Below are 16,166 nucleotides of genomic sequence, written 5' to 3' on the forward strand. Positions count from 1 at the left end.
GCAAAGAGACTGGCACTTGGTGTAAACAAACAAACTAACAAACAAGCCCATTGCCATCTGCCAATGTCAAGGCATTACTGATGGATGCCAGTTAGAGGGGGTGGTTCCAGATCAGTGGCTACTGCATACTCAAATTTCAATTATTGCACTGCATTTGGGTGATGCAGATTCTGCTAAAAATAAAAAGGAGAGAATCGGTCCTGCGGTCTGCATGAATTATGGAAATATCCCATCGCTTCCTTTCTTCACTCACACGCTCTTTTTTGTGTGTGAAAAGAATGCAACAGGGAAAAGCGTCGCGAAAGCAAAAAGAAAGAACAAGGGAGTATATTTGTCTGTCTGTAAACTGGGAGACGATGGGAAGAGATTCAAATTCCTAGCTGACAAAGGTGAAATATGTGCTGTTTTACTAGGGAAGAAGAACATAGTTGTTCGCTAAAGAAGGACATAGCGGAGTTTCCATGTATAGGAGAAGAGCAGGCAGGGGCATCAAGAGAGTATTAAGCCTAGCATCGTTATGTTCCCACAAACAATCTAAGTCCAATCTCTCTTGAATTCTGTTAACTCTTATCTAATGCCAATTTAGTCAAAACCTGTGGTTGACTAGATTTTTTGCACAGGCATGAGCAATAAATCGTCTTAACTGGAACTTGATCCTGTTCCTGATTTTTCATGCCGGAAACCTTTCAGTTCCCACTAAACCATGGATTGTTTTAATTGTTCCTTGTTGACCAAACAATTATGGCTCGTTTCATCACTATACATCATTGTAAGCTCTAGGCCCTGCTTATAAACCACAATGGTTTAGTCCAGATATCACATATTTAGTTCACTTAGGCAAGCAAAAGAAAAAAGGGGACTTTGTTGAATGCTTGAAGCACAGAACAGTGCAGAGTGCTGGAGAAGACTCCTGCGAGTCCCTTGGACTGCAAGGCGATCAAACTGGTCAGTCCTAGAAGAAATCAACCCTGCTCTTTAGAAGGCCAGATCCTGAAGAGGAAACTCAAGTACTTTGGCCAGCTAATGAGAAGGAAGAAGGACTCACTGGAGAAGAGCCTCATGCTGGGAAGGATGGAGGGCAAAAGAAGAAGGCTACGGCAGAGAATGAGGTCGCTGGATGGAGTCACCGAAGCAGTTGGCATGAACTTAAATTAGTTTGCTTCATTGGTTCGTGACTCTCCGAGGCTCCTTGCCAAGTTTTGCAAATCTCGGCCTGGCAGCTCTCCAACCCAGATCAGGTCTGTGACTGTAAATCCTCCATTGAAAGATTTTGCTAGATGTGAATGAGCAGAATTCACAGTAAATTAATAAAAGGGATTTTTGTTAAGACAAGGCGTTTGCTTCATGCTCTTGGGAAGCCTTGGTCAGAACAAGAAATGACACAGAGGCACAACTAAATCTGAACTTTTAAAAATTAATTAGCATGGTCTTTTGTTTTCAGTTTGGCTGATTACACATGGATATAAAAATCCAGGCCCGGTGGTTTGATAAAGGCTAAACTGCACAGGAGAGGATTGGAAAGGGAAAAATATGCTGATCTACCAGAGACACAGAGAACAAACTGATAAAGCACCAATTATTCAGATCATAGCCACAATATAAAAGGCATAACTTTTAGCTTAATAATCAGGCGAATAAGGTCCTTTATTCCAAGTACTCAGATGGTTCCACTTGAGAAATTTAATTTAAAGCCAAACAGTTCAAGAAAGAAAAGTTATTAAGAGAATGGAAACTTACTGGTGTCTTGCTACTTTCTTTGGAAAAAATCAGAAACTAGAAGGACTGAAATAATCAGCCTTTTCACCAAAGGGTTGCTGATGTGGAAGGACTAGTAAAGGAAGGCTTTCTACAGTAGCAATAGCGCTTAGATTTATATACCACTTTACAGTGCTTCACAGCCCTCTCTAAGCAGTTTGCAGAGTCAGCATATTGTCCCCAACAATCAGAGTCCTCATTTTACTGACCTTGGAAGGATGGAAGGATGAGTCAACCTTGAGTCAGGATTGAACTGCTGGCAGTCAGCAGAGGTAGCCTGCAATACTGCATTCTAACCACTGTGCCACCACGATACTTCCTTCCTTCCTTCCTTCCTTCCTTCCTTCCTTCCTTCCTTCCTTCCTTCCTTCCTTCCTTCCTTCCTTCTTTCCTTCCTACTTAGCAATAGCACTTAGACTTATATACCGCTTCCCAGTTCTTTACAGCCCTCTCTAAGTAGTTTACAGAGTCAGCATATTTGCCCCCAACAATCTGGATTCTTATCCTGAAGGATGGAAGGCTGAGTCAACCTTGAGCCTGGTGAGATTCGATCTGCCAAATTGCAGATAGCCGGCAGTCAGCAGAAGTAGCCTGCAGTACTGCGTTCTAACCACTGCCCCACCGCGAGATATTGAAAGTCTGCCATTGTGCCACCTCTGGTCCTTCTCTTCCTTAAACTAGACATACCCATTTCCTGCAACTGTTCATGGCTTAGAAGCTTCACACTCTTTAGCATTGGGGCAAATGTTCTTTTATCCTCTTTTATTATCAGTACTGTTGCATCTGTGCCTTAGCAAAAATAGGAACAAATGCCTCTCAACCTTCTTCTCCCTTCCCCACCCTACCTCTCTCCATTACACTTTTGTGATCTGCTATGAATGGAATGGAATGACACTAACACTATTTCAGACTTCATGAAGGAAGAACTATTTATGAATTCTTGGAAAATGGCATTTTCAGCTAAGCAAGGGATCCGTGAAAAACATTAATTCTTTCCATTAGAAATATCTTACGAAAAGGAAGGCATCTCCACAAATAGCAACTCATTGTATTGAAAAATAGCTTTGAAATTCATCTGCCTTTTTCTTTTTTCTTTTTTGGAAAATGCCTAATTGTTATCAAATAGTACAGATTACTTTATGATGTGGCAAGGAACATTGGTTCCAATTATCGGCTATGCATGATCCTTACGGAGTTTAAAATGCCATTCTTTATTGAAAAAGGGATATTTTTAGCTGAGTTAGGCTATATATGTCATTTGCAACCATGAATGATGCTTCTCTCTTATACGTATAATCTTTGAAGCACAGAACAGAATGTGAAATTCTGTTACACAATGCGACATTCAAAAGCTGAACAAAATGTGCTTCACTTAGTGGAATTCTCAGAATTCTTCCTTGTATAAATTGATGGTTAGAATATTTCGGACATAGGATACAACACCTGGAAAAATACGCCATACTTCACTTAGGTCGTAGGTCAGTGTTGGCGAACCTTTTCGGCACTGAGTGCTGAAATGGGAGTGCGTACATGCGTGCGGAGAGCACCGGAAACTAGAAGAGCAGTTGAGTTTCCGGTTTCCTGTGTGCGCGTGTGCACCGGTCACCTGGTCTTGCAGTTCTGGAGCGTATGTGCAAGTGAAGAGCAGCTGGCAGGGCAGAAACCGGAAGCTCAGCTTTTCCGGTTTCCGAGCTTCTCTTCCAGTTTCTGGCGCTCCCGCAAACGTGAAGACCAATGGGACCCAGAAGAGCAATGGACGATGGCTCTGTGTGCCACTTCTGGCATGCGTGCCACAGGTTCACCATCACGGTCATAGGTGAATCTACTACTTACCGTATTTTTCGGAGTATAAGACGCACCTTTTTCCCTCAAAAAAGAGGATGAAAATCTGGGTGCGTCTTATGCAGTATTTTTAGCCTACTGAAACCCCACCCCCTTCACAAAAATGGACCTGCAGAGGGTTTGGGAGGCATGCAAAGTGCTCCCGAGGGCTGGGGAGGGCAAACAAGAGCAAAAAACGGGCTGTTTTTGGCCACAGCCCCCAGGAGCACTCTACAAGCCTCCCAAAACCTCTGCATGCCTCCACCTTTTTTGTGCAAAAAACGGCCCATTTTTTGCTGTCCCCCCCGGCCCCCAGGAGCACTCTACAAGCATCCCAAAGCTCTGAATCCCCCCCTTTTTTTGCAAAAAACAAGGCATGCAGAGGGTTTGGGAGGCCTGTTGAGTGCAATTTTTTTTTTTTAAATTTACCTCTTCAAAATCATGGTGCGTCTTACACTCCGAAAAAATATGGTATATTGCTTCAACCAGGTCATGTAAGCTTTTTGTCCAATGTTGCATTCATGCATCACACAAAGCTCTAGAAAACATTCAGTGGGAACCTTCTGTTTCTTTGAAGAGACAAGCTACAAAACTATTCTTTCAAATCAAATGTGATGGTTGTGTCTGGGTTGCCGTAACCACAGACAAAGATTTTGTCAGTGCGTAAGAAATTATGAGCTGGGTTAGCCATAACAACAAGTCAGCCAATGGGAACTGTTTGCTGGTTAAGGAACAGGGTCTTTTGTGAGCCATGTGAGATGGCTCGGAGCCTGGGCATGGCTTAGCTTAAGTGGCCTGTATGTGTGCGTATGTGTATATACACACATTTCCTGGGGATGAGCAGCCCAAGCTGTACTCCATAGGGGAGGAAGGAATAGGACCATCGATTAACATGCCTGATGTAAAAACAACAAAGCTAATTACAGGTGGGAGGCGGGTGGATGGGCCTATCATGCGGGCAATGGCCAAATTGATTAATAGTGTATAAAGGCAGATATCTCCTTAATGGTTTTTACACTCTTGACGATGTTAGCAGTGGCTAATGAAAGCTAAGTGAGCAATATATTTTAAAGTTCCGGAGATCACAATGTCTGTTTCTTCTTTTACACACACACACACACACACACACACACACACACACACCTTGCATTTAGCTTCTGGGTTCTGGTTGTTCTGCTTCTTGTCCTTGTCCTTGCTACCACATTACAAGAGCAGCATGGGTATTGTATACATGCATCATGTTTCATATTATTGTATACACTCAAGTTTCTTATATATATATGAATCCTGCTGAATTATTGACTTATGTTGGATTGGTTGGATTGCTGCAGCCTCTAACAGATTTGCTCTGGGATCAACACATCATGGAAGCAATAGTAATGTACCATCCAAGTAGTCCATGGATAAACAGGTCCCTTTTCCTAGGGCTCAGGGTGATACGTGAATCTGCTCAGTGGATCTAGTTTGCAATCCTGCTGCTAGGAAATAAAAGAGGCAATCTAGCATTTCAGGCAAAGTGATCTTCTTTAAAAAAAAACACCTTGTCTACTTTTAAAAGTCAACAAACGTAAATTGCACGTCATGATTCAGTGCACGGCTTAGAATGCAACTTTCTCCTCGGTGTTGTCTTTTCACTCAATGCTGTGACATTTGCTGGAGAACGAAGCCGCAAGTTGCATACCCGATTGGTGATTTTAGCACAAAGTGCTTGCCCTGTAACTCTTCAAAACCTGCAGAGGCTTTTGTGAAGAGTGCTGATATGGTCCCATTATCTACACGACTATCCCTCGCTCCTTGTCTCCTGGTTCAACCCCCCCCCTCTCCAATCTGTCACACGGAACCCAATTAAATCATTCTCTAATCTATAATGTATTAAGATAATAATGAGAGCTGAAGCCAAGCCTGACAGTGCGAGAGAAGGTGTCTCAATGCTCTCATCTGATTAGGCCTTCGGGGTGGCCTGGTGAACATGAGAAAAATGAAGAATGCTGCATTATTAACAGGGTGACCAGGTGCTCAGGAAGAAAGCAGCTTTTTAATAGTGCTGGTGAAGACAGAATTGCAGCCATCCATATCTCTCCTCCATCTACAGATGTCCCTCTTCACTAACATCCTATTTATTCACAGAAGGGCAGGAAACTAGCCATTGTAGAATAGAATAGAATAGAATAGAATAGAATAGAATAGAATAGAATAGAATAGAATAGAATAGAATAGAATAGAATAGAATAGAATAGAATAGAATAGAACTCTTTATTGGCCAAGTGTGATTGGACACACAAGGAATTTGTCTTTGGTGCATAAGCTCTCAGTGTACATAAAAGAAAAGATACATCATCAAGAATCATAAGCTACAACACTTAATGATCGTCATAGGGTACAAATAAGCAATCAGGAAACAATATCGATATAAATCATAAGGATACAAGCAGCAAAGTTACAGTCCTGCAGTCATAAGTGGGAGGAGATGGGTGATAGGAACGATGAGAAGACAAATAGTAATAGCAATGCAGCCTTAGTGAATAGTTTGACAGTGGTGAGGGAATTATTTGTTTAGCAGAGTGATGGCGTTTGGGGAAAAACTGTTCTTGTGTCCAGTTGTCTTGGTGTGCAGTGCTCTATAGTGTTGTTTTGAGGGTAGGAGTTGAAACAGTTTGTGTCCAGCATAAATATTTTCACAGCCCTCTTTTTGACTCGTGCATTGTACAGGTCCTCAATGGAAGGCAGGTTGGTGGCAATTGTTTTTTCTGCAGTTCTAATTATCCTCTAAAGTCTGTGTCTTTCTTGTAGGTAGAACTCTTATGTTCTAAAGTTATTTATTTCATCAAGTATGAATTAGATTAGAGTTACAAGTATAGACATGATTATGAATACATAAAATGAATGCATATACAAGGGAATATTCTTGTATATATTCTTCTTCTTCTTCTTCTTCTTCTTCTTCTTCTTCTTCTTCTTCTTCTTCTTCTTCTTCTCCTCCTCCTCCTCCTCCTCCTCCTCCTCCTCCTCCTCCTCCTCCTCCTCCTCCTCGTGCTCCTCCTCCTGCTCCTTCTTCTTCTGCTTCTCCTCTTCCTCCTGCCTCCCTCTCTCCCTCCCTCCTCTCATCAATTGAGTCTTACAATTTACAATCACTGAGCAGATTGCTGTGTTTTTGTTTGATGTTGTTGTTTACTTGTTCCCTTCTCTCATCATCTGTTAGCCATAAGGAAAATAAATACACACAAAAACCTGTCCGAGAAGTTGGATTTTTTTTTTTGGGGGGGGGAATTAAAAAATTAATTACTCGACACCCGAATACATTTTCCTTCCCACGTTCTATATCCATTGTTGTGATATGTCAAAAAAACAGAACCGATGTTCAACTAACAATGTCCAAGGAAGTCTTTTCTATCCTCCACCTTTTCACGTACAGATTCTAGTTTGAAACGCTGCAGTCTATAGGGCCGATTGTGACAGTCAGCATTATATAGCTATCAGCGGGGGCTTACAGAAATACCAGGAAACCTGTCACATACTGCTAACAACAAGTACACAGCAATAATAAACTGCTCAGCAGTTGCAGAAAGAAAGAAAAAATCTACTTTTTAAAAAAAAATGAAATAAAGCTGGTAAAAATATTGTGGAGATAAGGAGGGGGAAAACAGAAAGACATTGAAAGTGGCGTTTTCTTGAAACTCGCAGATTTTAAAACAAAATAATTGCAAGCGTTGGCAAACTGAGTTGAATGTACAATGTTGCTCTTCGAGGCATTGACAATTCCCCCCCCCCAACAAATTTTATAAGAGTATATCTATATATACAAAAGTGTGTGTGTGTGTGTGTGTGTGTTCCAGCATAACTCTGGAACGCCTTAAGCAATTTCAACCAAACTTTGTACACTGATGACTTACTCTCTGGAAACAAATACTGTGGGGGTAAGACACTCCTAAGAGCCCTCGCGGTGTGTGTTCTGTTAAGATACAGCCTGTTGTGCCTTAAAATGGCTTCTACTATACTGCCTTAAAATGGATTCTACTGTACAGGGCTGTGGAGTTGCCATGGTAACGGCTTCACAGTAACCCCTGAGTACTTCACAAGGGGGCTCCCTCTGGTAAGGGAGAAAATCCAACATTAGAAATTGTGACAAGGTTCATGGAAGGAGGGTTGGGATAAATAAATACCTGGGCAGCACCAGGTTATCAGCTAGTTATAATATAAAATCCAAATCAAAACGAAGATCAGAAATAAAAGGGAAAAGAAAACGTGAGAGAAAAAGAGAGAAAAAAAGGAAAGACTTCTGTCTCTTTTCAGTAAATACAGCAATACAGTTAGAGCCTCAACTTTTTACTTTGTGTGTCTAATCACCAGAAGTCATTTCTATAAGTACAAGATTAATCCAATCACCAATCCAATTTTTAACAAATTTTAATTTGAATTAAAAGTGTTATCCCTCCAGAAAATAAAGTTTTATATATAAAGTTTTATAAATTTATATATTTTCACATTATCTACATAAGTGCTTAATGAACAACGCATTGTCTGGATTAACTTACTTTTATACAATAATACTTTTCCCACTCCTAATTTCTACCTCTGTTATGCAACTATATATAAAACAAGTCCCATGCTCAAAAATATTCTGTATCTTCTTTTTCTTTTCTTTTTAATGTCAGTCTATCCATTTCTGCACAATCTAAAATACTTTTAATTGCATCATCCTCGGTAGGTGTTTCCTCATCTTCCTGTGCAAATGTAATATTACAGTAAATGCAAGTTCCCTTTATTATACTTTTCAGCAAAAATATTTCTGGCTTAAAATCTATGTGTTGTTTGAACATTTTCTCCAACTATGTATATATTTTTGTTCAATGGTTCTTTGCTTTTATACATGTCCACCACATATAATACAGGAAAGCTGCAGGAAGCTGCAGGAGTGAGCCTTAGAATAGAATAGCAGAGTTGGAAGGGACCTTGGAGGTCTTCTAGTCCAACCCCCTGCTTAGGCAGGAACCCCTACACCACTTCAAACAAATGGTTGTCCAACATCTTCTTAAAAACTTCCAGTATTGGAACATTCACAACTTCTGGAGGCAAGTTGTTCCATTGATGAATTGTTCTAACTTTCAGGAAGGTTCTCCTTAGTTCTAGGTTGCTTCTCTCCTTGATTAGTTTCCACCCATTGCTTCTTGTCCTGCCCTCAGGTGCCTTAGAGAATAGTTTGACTCCCTCTTCTTTGTGGCAACCCCTGAGATATTGGAACACTGCTATCATGTCTCCCCTAGTCCTTCCTTTCACCAAACTAGACATACCCAATTCCTGAAACCGGTCTTCACTTCTCATATATGTCACTGAATATTTGGTGACATACATGACAAGTGACACATATGCAGTCTAATGTTCAAGTATGTTTGAACGTAAAACCTTGCCCAAAACATTGTTGTAAAATGCCATTAGGGTGAATCAGAATGGACAATTTCCAGCAGCTCTTCACCTCCCTTTGAAAGGTATTCAGGAGTAAACATGCTAATCTGCAATTTTGCCATGTCTACTGTGAAAACAAATAAGCAAAAATACTCTTCCCATCAGCTTATAAACAAAACTCCCTGTTGTTTGCTCATCAGAATTTTTTGACACAACAATGATAATTGCCATTGCACCTCCATCCTGTGGCTAATCAAAGGCAATAATATTTAATTATCTTCAGTGGCTGAAGTGCCTTCTTTACTGAAAGCTTCCACAATTGTGTCAAGGAGATGAAATCGAGACACACAAAAAAACAAAACCATTCACCGAGGATTTTGCACATCTCATACATGATAACCAGGAAAATCTAGTGCTCCAACACTGGAAGTTTTTAAGAAGATGTTAGACAACCATTTGTCTGAAATGGTATAGGATTTTCTGCCTGAGGAGGGAGTTGGATTAGAAGACTTCCAAGCAGGGGTGGTATTCAGCAGGTTCTGACCAGTTCTGGAGAACCGCTAGCGTAAGTTTTGAGTAGTTCAGAGAACCAGTACCAGAAATTTTGAGTAGCTCAGACAACCGGTAAATACTGCCTCTGACTGGCCATGCCCCCTTCTCTCCTCTGCCTGCCAAGTCACAGCTGATCAGGAGGAAATGGGGATTTTGCAGCATCCTTCCTCTGGAGTGGGAGGGAATGGAGATTTTACAGTATCCTTCCCCTGCCATGCCCACCGAGCCACGCCCACCAAGCAATGCTACACCCCCACAATGCCACGCCCACAGAACCAGTAGTACATTTTTTTGAATCCCAGCACTGCTTCCAAGGTCCCCTCCAACTGTTATTCTGAAAAACATTTGAATGGAGGCTGCCATGTGAATTCCTATCAGATCCCGTGTTGCTGTATTCTTCACCAGGGACATCGGAAACACTTCCGCCTGTCTTTTCCATAGCCAGACAGTGGCAGGGGCCATTAAGTTTTAATTTAGCCCTCTCCACACTGCGCTGCCCTTGTATTTTATGGGCCCATTATTGCAAAATGAAGGCTTGTGAAACATAGAATTTTCAGGTTCAAAAAGGGAGGGGAGGGAGGAGGGGGTTGGGAGGGGACCCTGATTGCACCTCATAACAATAGCAAATGAGGAAAAAAACACAAATTTATGGCTGGAGCTCACTATTTATTTATATTATTATTATTATTATTATTATTATTATTATTATTATTATTATTATTATTATTATTATTATTATTATTATTATTATTATTATTATTATTATTATTATTATTATTATTATTATTATTATTATTATTATTATTTATTGTGCCTGAATTTATAACTTGACTCAAAGCAGGGGAAATAAAACTTAGATTTTGTTTTTTGTTTCTTAAAAAAAAGAAAACAGACGCAAAACTTTCTTATCCACAGATACAGGTCAGGAGGTTACAATACAATACAATAGAAGAGTTGGAAGGGACCTTGGAGGTCTTCTAGTCCAACCCCCTGCCTAGGCAGGAAACCCTATACCGTTTCAGACAAATGGCTATCCAACATCTTCTTAAAGACTTCCAATGTTGGGGCATTCACAACTTCTGGAGGCAACTTCTGTTCCACTGGTTAATTGTTCTCACTGTCAGTAAATTTCTCCTCAGTTCTAAGTTGCTTCTCTCCTTGATTAGTTTCCACTCATTGCTTCTTGTTCTACCCTCAGGTGCCTTGGAGAATAGCTTGACTCCCTCTTCTTTGTGGCAACCTCTGAGATATTGGAAGACTCCTATCATGTCTCCCCTAGTCCTTCTTTTCATTAAACTGGACAGACCCAGTTCCTGCAACCGTTCTTCATATGTTTTAGCCTCCAGTCCTCTAATCCTCTTTGTTGCTCTTCTCTGCACTCTTTCTAGAGTCCCCACACCTTTTCTACATCGTGGTGACCAAAACTGAATGCAGTATGCATAACTGAATGCAGGTTGCAAGAAATCACAGTTTTTGCCCCTTATTAAGGAATCTTCCTTCCTTCCTTCAGCTAGCCGCCTCCTGCCTGGCCCCAAACCTTTTTTTTTCCATATGTAATTGTGTTCCCATTCTGTCAGTCACACTCCGTGCAGATGCTGAAAACGGAAAATATCTCTGCATTTGTTTCTTCTGTGCAAAGGAGGACTGGAGCGGATCCCTTCTTCTTTCCGTTAGTTTAGTTTGCGGGAAAGGTGTGGGTGTGTGGGTGTGTGGATGGGGAGAAGGAAAGAGGAAGGCTTTTGCAATGTAGACATTTTCCACATTTGATAGCAAAACCAACTCCATTAAAGCATTTGCGGAGCAGGGGGGGGGGGCAGATATGAAATTGTACCTGTAATTCTCTGCCTCTTGAAATCAGAAAGTAGGTTGCTATTACCAGATGCATTGTATGAAGCATGTTGATGCACCTTGCACTCTTAATTTTGTCTTCAAGTGGAACAATGCACAGGTGGAGGATTTTCAAACAATGCTTGTTGGGAAACGAGAAAGTTGTTTTAGAAAAGTCTACAGAGGTTCTCAGTCATCCAGGTTGTCCAAAAGTTCTTTTTTCAAGAGGCAACTAGACTTTCATCTTATACTTTCTAGCAGTGCCGAGAAGTTTCCACACCTAATTGCGCTCCTCAGCTGACCATGAGGACACAGATAAACCTCCAAGTGGCCTCAAGGACACTCTCAAAGAATGCAAATGACCAGCTGCCTGCAAGAAATATAAATCCTTCCATTCCCCACCATCCAGTCAGAATGTCAGGGTTCTGACGGATGCCCTAATTAAATCATGAGCTAGAGCCAAGCTTCAAAAAAAATCCAGTCATTTATTAGGAGCTTCATGTCGACACGTACACAAGTGAAGCCAGCTCTGACCCCACATAATTTACAGCCCCAATCATGATCCTGTTCCCCGCCCTCCCCCACCACCCCCCAGCGTGTGTCAGCAATCACATTCACCAATGGGGCAATTTTGCAGATTGTAGAGACCACTCCCTTCCAGCCGCTGTAAGTAACCCTGGGAAACAGCCTTGAGAGAGATAAATCTGGAATGTGCATCTGTCTGTGCCGTTTCTTCAGTTTCCCATCCTCCCCTTTCCTATGGCAACTCGAGAGCAGGCCAGGGATGCTTTGCGAGTTGACCCGGAGCTGAAGAAGCTTCTTGGATGAGAAGCGAAATGTCTTCAAAGAAAAACAAGACTGTCCAGTTGCTTCTGGAAAAAGCACTTTGGGGTTAGTTTCAGAAAAGGAATACATCACCTCCTGCAATCCATGTCTCTGTTTCCACAATGAGTTCCATTGTAAAATGAGGATGCTGTTACCCATTCAGCTGTGTCTACATTTTGGCAATTCCAAGGGCCAGGTCTCTCCACATCTTCTGATCCTGCACTGCTACGTTTGAGTTCTTCTACGCTCTGGCTGGTGACAGCTTTGAGGGTGCCCAGCCACTGTGTTGTGTGGTGACCTGGTTTCCTTTTACTGCTAACTCGTCCGAACGTAATTGCTTTCTCCGGCGAATTCCCTTGCATGACATGGCCAAAGTAAGTAAGACACATTTTTCGTGATTTTGACTTCTAGTGACACGTCTGGTGTTATGCGCTACAGCATTTGCTTGCTAGTCACCTTTGCTGTCCAAGAAATAGGCAGGAGCAGTTGTAAAAAGGACCCTCTTATACGGCAAACCAACTGCCGGGGGAAGCAGAGCTACGGATGGTAGTCCTAAGTGGGGGGCTATCGGGATGTCTCCTTGCATTGCCTTCCAATGAGTTGGAGAGTATAGTGGCAATGTGGAAGGCCATTGTTATTCAAGGAGTGACATGTTTTGATTTCTTCTTCATATTAAGAAAAGTCTAAAAGTTTAGAACTCATTCTGAGCTAACCTGCGTGTTTTCCAGTCATCTTTGTTGAATTAAGAAGAAGGGAGGAAAGGTATCTTCACATAGCTGCAAATCTGTTAAAATCTCCCAGAGGTGCTTCATTTCAAGAGGGAACTGGACTTTCTGGTTTTTCTTTGAAGATGTTTCTCTTCTCATCCAAGGAGCTTCTTCAACTCTGACTGGATGATGGAGAATGGAAGGATTTATACTTCTTGCAGACAGCTGGTCGTTTGCATCCTTTTGAGTCGTTGAGGCCACCTGGAGCTTTATCTGTGTCCCCAGGATCACCCCCAAAAGACTCTCTGAAAGGATCTAGAGCTGAAGAAGCTTCTTGGACAAGCAGTGAAATGTCTTTAAAAAAAAACCCCAGAAAGTCCAGTTGCCTCTTGGGAAAAAAGCACCTTTGGGACAACTACAACCTGCAGGACTGAGATTCTGTTAAAATCTCAAACTTTCGGTTCCCATCCCAGAATCACATGTAGTTTGTGGAAATTTTATTTTACAGAGCAATATGGGAGAGAAAGCAGGATTATTATGTATTACTATCTGATAATCCGGTGCAGCCCAGGTATTTATTTATCCCAACCCTCCTTCCATGAACTTCGCCACAATTTCTAATGTTGGACCCTTACCTGAGGGAGCCCCCTTGTGGAGTACTGTGAAGCCATTATCCATGGCAACTCCACTGCACTATACAGTAGAAGCCATTTTAAGGCACAACAGATTGTATCTTAACAGAACACACACCACAAGGGGTTTTTTGGGTGTCTTACTCCCACAGTATTTTTTTCCCAGAGAGTAAGTCATCTGTATACCAAGTTTGGTTGAAATTGCTTGAGGTGTTCCAGAGTTATACTGGAATACACACACACACACACACACACACACGAGAGAGAGAGAGAGAGAGAGAGAGAGAGAGAGAGAGAGAGAGAGAGAGAGAGAGAGAGAGAGAGAGAGATGAGAGAGATGATAGAGATTATGTAGATGTAGATACAGTACAATTGTGAGATTCATGGTTCTTTCTCTGTACACAAAGAGCTCATCACTGGTTTCCCTCTCTTCTCCTTGAAGGAAGCTCACCATCCAGCAGGGCAGGATAAATATCTCATTCTAAATGTTTGTGTGACCAGAATAGTTTAAGACAAAAGTAGAGTTAAAGAAGAAAAGGAGGAACACCAGCCAGATGGCCCACTCGGGCAGCATAATCCATCAAGCTAACCACAAACGTCCCTTTTTGTCCTACTAAAGGCTCTTCAGAGGAGAAAGGGAGGCCAGGCCACCTGGAAGTAACAGCAGCGGAGCGGTTTCCCTTCTCCCTGGACAACATATTTTGAAAATCCTCAATATCTTCTCTCTTAAACTACCAATCCAGGAGGTCCACACACCCCAAGGGCTGCTTGGTTTTAAGTGCAAGTTGAAGAAAGGAAGGAAGGAAAGAAGGAAGGAAAGAAGGAGAGAAAGTGAGCGAGAGGGAGAAAAAGAAAGAAAAAAGGAACGAAAGGGGAAAAAGGAAAGGAGAGAGAGAAAGAGAATGAGAAAGGGAAAGGGAAAGAAAGAAGAAAGGAAAAAGAAAGAGGAAAAGAAAGAGGGAGAGAGAGAAAGAGGGAAAGAAAGAAGTAAGGAAGGAGAAAGAAAGAAAGAAAGTGAGAGAGAGAAAGAAAGAGGAGAGAGAGAGAGAATGAAAAAAGGAAAGAAAGAAAGAAAGAAGGAAGGAAGAAAGGAAGGAAAACAAACCACAGCGTTTGAAATTCATTTCAAAGTGTCTTCTGTGAGTTTTGCCAGTGGCCTGACATCAGTCTTCTGTTTGTCCCTTTGATGGAAGGTTTCTTTTTTTTTTTAAGTAACGGTTTATCCTCTTCAACTCCAGGCGGGCTGGCAGAAAATAAAAACCTCAGGGGGTGTCAATGAAAATCCAAAATGCCCAACTTTAAAATAAATATTAGAAAAGTCAGTTTGATGAAGTGGTGAAGGCACCAGCTAGAAACTGGAAGCCTACCTTAGGCAGAAAACCAGTGTCCCGCCTTAAGCATGAAAACTGGCTGGCTAGTTTTAGGCCAATCATCAGGAGACAGTGAGCTTTAGTCTCTCCTTGGGTGTCAGGGTCATCTCCTACATTAGGCATGAAAGCCGGCTGGGGGCCTGGACCAATCATCAGAAGATGGTGAGTTCTACTCCTCAGGCATGAAAGCCAACAGACTGCGAGCTGGTTACTTCCTCACAGTCCTGGGAAGGAGACCAATGGCAAACCACTTCAACCTTGCCCCAAAAAACTCATGGGCTAGTCCAGGGGTCGGCAACCTTAATCACTCAAAGGTCCCAACAGGAAGCCTTGCATTCAATTCTGAAGTTGACAGGAAGTCCGCTTCCCCACCATGGAGTCTCCTCCTAGCGCTGTGTCCTCTTTCCTCTGCCTACTGGAAATCTGGTTCCCTCACCATAGAGTCTTCTCCTAGCGCGGTGTCCTTTTTCCTCTACCTGTCCTAAATGAAAGCCCTATCAATTGTGGAGCTGACCGGCGACAGGAAGTTGCAGCAGAGGGATGAAAGCCACATGTGGCTCCAGAGCCATGTGGAGCTCCAGAGCCACATGCAGCTCCAGAGCTGCAGCTTGTTGATCCCTGGACTCATCTATGCAGTCTCCGGGAGTCCATACTGAGTCAAAGGAACAACAGCGACAACCAAGAGGCATGGCAGCTTTTCATGCCCCTATTCAATTCAATCCATAAATATTCAAGACCTTTGCAATTTCTGCAACGTGGACACTTCTTCCGAGCAATACTACATTACGAGATAAATACATCTTTTTTACTAGATGAGCCACAGGAGAAATGGTGTTATTTGTTTTCTAAGCTTTCTTTAAAAAAACAAAGAAACAAACCATTTCGCTTGGCATCTATACACGCTCTGATATTTCATCTCCAGGACTGCTCCAACTATTGTTAGAATGAGTACATTTTGTGCAGAGCAGAATAACAGAGGAAAAGACCTGCCAACATTTTGGAAAGAACAGCTTCCCTGTACAAGTATGGAACAAAGGCATGGCCAAATACCTTGTACATGGCAAAAACCATGTCCTGAGGGCCTTTTGAAAGGCTATGAGCCACAGTGGCACAGTGGTCTTCTAGTTCAAACCCCTGCTTAGGCAGGAAACCCTACACCACTTCAGACAAATGGTGGTCTAATTTCTTCTTAAAAACTTCCAATGTTGGAGCATTTACAACTTCTGGAGGCAAATTATTCCACCGATTAATTGTTCTAACTGTCAGGAAATTTCTCC

Source organism: Natrix helvetica, assembly GCF_964273705.1.
Source record: "Natrix helvetica genome assembly, chromosome: 8".
NCBI classification, from domain to species: Eukaryota; Metazoa; Chordata; class Lepidosauria; order Squamata; family Natricidae; genus Natrix; species Natrix helvetica.